Here is a 5,649-nt window from a genome sequence, read left to right as displayed (position 1 = left end):
CAGGTGTGGGTGATGTACGCATTCTTGCTACTGGCTGCTGGGGTCAGTTTCACCTGAACCCCATGGATTGAAAATGAATGAAGGCATTTTCCCAGAGGAAAATGGGTTTGTTGCCAGAAGAGGAGAGAACAGTTCTGGGCAAGCCAAAACAATGTTCTCACAGGTTTCAGTAAATGCATGAATATAGGATGGATGGATGGATGGATAGATGAGTGGATGGATGGATGGATGGAAAAATGCAGTGTCCAAGGCAAGAGCCTCTAGGAGAAGCTTACAAGAAACATACTTTCTTATAGATCTGAACAGTGAAAGTAGTCAAGGTTAGCAATTCCTTTCATTCTCTTCCACAAAAGAGACACCAAGAGATTTGAGGGAAGTGGATGGAGGATAACTATTGAAAAATAGGTACAAAGAATGAGAACATGGGGAGGAATTTCTACAATGGAGGCAATTACAGTTTTAATAGGACATCTGCCTCAAACAGTGTGGGTTTCGGGTTGGTGCTTTTGTTTGTATATCTCATTTTCTTGGTGCAAGAAGAAGACTGCAATTGTCCTGGGCAATTACAGCCCAGTGCACAAAGTCGCACATTCCATGTGGAGAGACTGGTCACCTCAACCGGCAAGAGCCAGCAGGATCCTTAGAAAATATGAGCTCACTCCATGGGACCTCTCAGATTCTCTTTAACTTCTGAAGTCAAGCCATTCCTTTAGGCTGCTCCCTAGTTTCAGACCCATTTGTGTCCCCTTAAAGCCGCCATTTCGAGAGTTGATTTTCAGAACGAGATTTGGCAGAGCAAATGGAGCCCCAGCTGGGAGAGTGCATCTAGTTGTGGAGAAGGTGATGAGAGAGGACAGGACGATAGAGTCCAGCAGCAGGTTCAGGGAGTGAAAAAGACAAAAGCACGCACACACTCACATACATAAGCACCTTGAACTGCTTTTTGGCACAGCTGGGGTTCAGGGAGCCCTCAGCATACTGCAGGCCAAAATCCTTATTCTATTTTTCACTGTGTGCTCCATTTCAGGGAAAATGTAATCTGCTGGGGCGCCTGGGTGGCTCAGTCAATTAAGCGTCTGCCTTTGGCTCAGGTCATGATCCCAGAGCCCAGGATCTAATTCTGCATCGGGCTGCATGCTCAGTGGGAAGCCAGCTTCTCCCTCTCCTGCTCTCTGTGCTTGTGCTCTCTCTTCCTGTTGAATAAACAAACAAACAAACAAAAACTTAAGGAAAGAAGGAAGGGAGAGAGGGAGGGAGGGAAAGAGAGAGGGAGGGAGTTAGGAAAAGAGAAAGGAAAGGAAAGGAAAAGAAAGGAAAGGAACGGAAAGGAAAAAGAAAATGTAATCAGCATTTTTCTGATTCACCTGCACTGAAAGTTGGCCCTCTAACTTCTATGGGTGCTCTTATGTGACAAGTCTAACAATCTGTGGGTAAGGAGATGTTTGTGCCTTTTGTGTTTACCCCAGGGTTTTATGGGGAGCTTTTTACCTGGAGGAGATTGAAGTTTCTTTTTGAACCCTGAAGTTTCTAAGTGTCCAGGGCACGTGGGCTTCCAGGCTAAAGAGCTCAAGTTCAAGGTCTATTCTGAGTTGTGATGCTTCATCCTTTCAACTCTGATATGGGACTGAGGTTGCTTGACCTGTAGGACCCAACATCCTGACCCTTTCTTCTGGCATGGGGCCTTGCAATACCCATCTCACACCAATTAGGGCTGAGCTGAATCTGAGGAAGAAGGGAGCAAAGTGAAGTCCCTTCTACAAACTGGGTTAAATGAAGCACAAAGCAGGACTGTTGGTTCTCTAACTGCCAGACCGAGGAACAGAACACTATGGGAGTCACACTGTCACCTCCAGAAGACCTGGAGGACATGCAGACTCAGCCCACCCTCCTAATTTCATCCAGGAGGAACCTCAGCCCAGTGAGGTTGTGGAGGAGGGAAACTATGACTCCCAGGACTATGCAGTGATTCTGGTGAGTTTGTCCTGTAGGAGGAAGAGGCGAGGACATGGGGACAAGTGTATCTGAAAGACAACTTCTATCTCTGGCCCTCTGGTGGCTGGGTTCTTTACACAGAAAAGTCTGGAACTGCCTTTCCCAACACTATTGGCTGCTGAGGTATTCTGCACAATTTTCTGCTTCATCGTATTTTATTACCAGCCTATCTCTACTTATTCCAGTTTTGAACAGATATAATTAATGGCAAGGGTTTCCCAGCCTACAAAATTCATACAGAAATGGCTGAAATGGTGTCTTGATGACAGAAAGAAGAAACATCTCCCCGCGATTTGCCCTGCAAACAGTCTGGTGCCCCCATAACTAAACCTTTTCACATGCAGATCTGGGAGGTGACTTGATATGTGATCTTAATTGGGCCTCTTTCGGAAAGGATGTCACATCTGAACTTGGCTTCAGGAAATTCTAGCCCCATTCATCTTAGTCTATAAAGTCAAACAACATTTTTTAAAGTGGATGCCTGATTGTATTTCTTCCCCCCTACATGCTCCCCACCCACCTTGTCACTTGGATTCAGTTCTCAAAGTCCAGGCATTAATACTGGCAATTCATCTGACTGTTTAAAACAAATGTTTAAAAAGGAGATAATTTCTCACATACTGAAACAGATAACCCGCTTTCCCAGACTTGATGAATTTCAACGCATAACTTAGTCTTAAGAAATAATGAAGTCAGTAACTCAGACGTGTGAAGATGTCAGAGGGTAGGCAGAGCAGACCAGTTAAGGACTAACACCTTGCTAAGAATTTTGGATTAGAGGCAGGAAATGACATGTGATTTGAATACGTTCTTATCTTTTTTAAATTATTATTTTTTTTAAATTAGGATTCAAATTCTATTCAATGTGCTCTTTTAAAAGAGAGGAAATTGCCAGACCCCAAAGAACCAGATATCATCAGTTACAGAGAAAAATCAGGAGCTGCCATTAGGTTTCCCACCATTCTCTACAAATGCAGCTGTCCACACTCTACCAAGTGTCTTATGACAAAGAGAAGAATTTGTGGAAGAAGTCAAACTCATCATTCCTTCATTCGTAAAAGACTAAATGATAGCAACTTTTTCTTCATTATATAACTTGATAGACTTAAAGACTTGCATTCTTGGGTGAATGAATCTCAGCCACCTGGCTTCTGCCTGTAACTTGCAATGCTTTCTCATTGAAAGGCCCTAGGTGACTGTGGCCAAGTCTCTCACCTTTGCTGGCTTCTCTTCCCTCTTCTATACAATAAGCCCAGACAGGATGAGCTCTGCGGTATTTCCACTCTGCGTTCTTATGGTGCTAAGCCTCCACGTTTAATCAATGTTTCCATTTAAGTGATGATCCGTGAATGATCCAGAAGGAAGGTTCTAAATGAGTGGTTCTAACCCCCTTCTGCCTTGTTATCCAGAAGTGGTATCGCAACAGTTGCTTCCTCTCCATCTGATACTTATATATATCCATTAAGGATTCACCTACTTGCCTATTCCCTGTGTTGGGTACCATACGCTGCCTTCCTTTTGTTTCATTATAATTGTCCTACCTGGAGTGCCTGGGTGGCTCAGTCAGCTAGGCATCTGCTTTCGGCTCAGGTCATGATCCCAGGCTCCTGGGCTCAAGCCCCTCCTCGGGCTCCCTGCTCAGCAGGGAGTCTGATTCTCCCTCTCCCTCTACAGTTCCCCCTGCTTGTGCTCTCTCGTGTGTGTATTCTCTCTCTGTCAAATAAATAAATAAAATCTTTAAAAATAAATAAATTTAAAAAAAAAATAATTGTCTTCCCCTTCCCACACCCTACTGTGGTAATCATTCCTTTGCTCGATAAACTTCATTAAGCCCTTCCACAAACATGGAATAGCAAGACCCTGGTTTCTGACCTTCAGAGAGGGGGAAGATAAGGCCCAAAGGCTGGAAGGCAAGATAGAAAAATCAGAGGAAAAGGAGGTCACACAGGATAAAAATGTTTCCCCAAGAAGCAAATAGGAAGAGCAAGAAAGGGAGTAGGAGCCGCTCACAGGAATAGCCTCAGGGTGGCTTTCCCTGACAAGGCTATGGAAGTGTTATCTGGCATTGCTCTCCCACAGCTTTGGTCTCTTACCTCTGGGAAAACTGGCAAAACAGCTTGTAAAACCAGATTTCAAAGCATCTCTCGCTCTTTGCCTCCAAGGAATAAGCCTCTAGGCCTCCATACACAGAAACATTTTTGGCAAGAGTTTACCTTCTGGGGAAAGGAGAGGAAATGAGTTAGAATAGGCTGTTCTGAAGGGAAGAGAGGAGGGACAGTGAATGGAATGATAATCACCACAGTCAATGAATACTGGACCCTAAACACATAGACCTTAATCTAGAACACAAAATGATTCATTCCCACAGAGCCTGAGTCTTTTTTTTTTTTTAAGACTTTTTATTGATTTATGTGTCAGAGAAAGAGAGAACACAGGCAGTGGGCACAGGCAGAGAGAGAAGCAGGCTCCCCACTTAGCTAGGAGCCCAATGTGGGACTTGATCCCAGGATCCTGGTATCATACCTAAGCCGAAGGCAGACACTTAACTGACTGAGCCACCCAGGTGCCTAGAGACTGAATCTTTATAGATATTTAAGCTAGGAAGAGAGGAACCAAACAAATCATCATTTTCATACTTGTGGAAAACATCTGAATCTTGGCTTGGGTGGTGATGGGACTTTCCCGGGTAAGAAATGTTGCCCTGAACAATTATATCCCCCCTTCTTGCTTTTCAAGCAAGCAGACTGTTTTCCTGTCTGTCCTGAAGCTATCGTCATTGATGTGTGTCATTGTCTACTCTGTTCCCGTCTGCAAACTTCCCTGACCTAAGAAAGGGCGAGTTACATCTGAACACTGCTCCCTGGGTCTCTGGAGCATGTTCTTCATATTGTGTTTATACTATCTGAAAAAATGTGGAACACAGACCACTGGCATCAGACTCACTAGAGAGCTTGCTGAATAGAGACCAGAGTCCTGGTCCCTACCCGGAACCTCCCACTTTGAATCTGTGTCTAAAAATATCTTTTTATTTGTGTATTTGCTTGGGGTTTGGGGGTTCTTTTTGTTTTGTTTTGTTTTTTGGTTCACTGCTCTATCTTCAGCTCCCAGAAAAGTCCTAGGAACATAATAGATGGTCAATAAATATGTGTTGAATAAATTAATGAAACTGTGTGTTGCATGCCTTTGGTGATAAGTGGCTGGTTTAGGAAACATGACCAACATGACTCAAGCCATTCACTGCTAGACTAAATTCAAGTTCTAGGGGTTTTGTTGAGAATGAGAAGTTCTTTTATTGATGGGAGTACGGTGATTTTTGGTTGAGAATAAAGCTGAGAAAGAGGAAAGTGGAAACAAGCGATTGAGGAAAACTGAGTCCTGATAATACCAACCCTCTTTGTCCTCTGCAGTCTTGTCCATGACCAGAAACAATAAAGACAATAAAGACAATGTGGGTCTCTATCCCACATATGATCCTCTCAAGAACCCATAAATCAGTGGTGGATGTATAATCCTCTTCCAGTTTATAGATGGGAAACTAGCCTTCAGAAGGATTAAGATGGCCCTAGAGACAGATGACCAACACCACAGCAGGGTCCAACCAAGATTCTAACCCAGGCATTCTGATCACAAAGCCTTTGCTTTTCCATGTTGTCTTCA

This window comes from Lontra canadensis, unplaced genomic scaffold (genome assembly GCF_010015895.1).
Source record: "Lontra canadensis isolate GAN:19392208 unplaced genomic scaffold, GSC_riverotter_1.0 scaffold15, whole genome shotgun sequence".
Classification (NCBI taxonomy): domain Eukaryota; kingdom Metazoa; phylum Chordata; class Mammalia; order Carnivora; family Mustelidae; genus Lontra; species Lontra canadensis.
The sequence above is the reverse complement of the archived record's forward strand: the minus strand, read 5'-3'. Positions refer to the sequence as shown.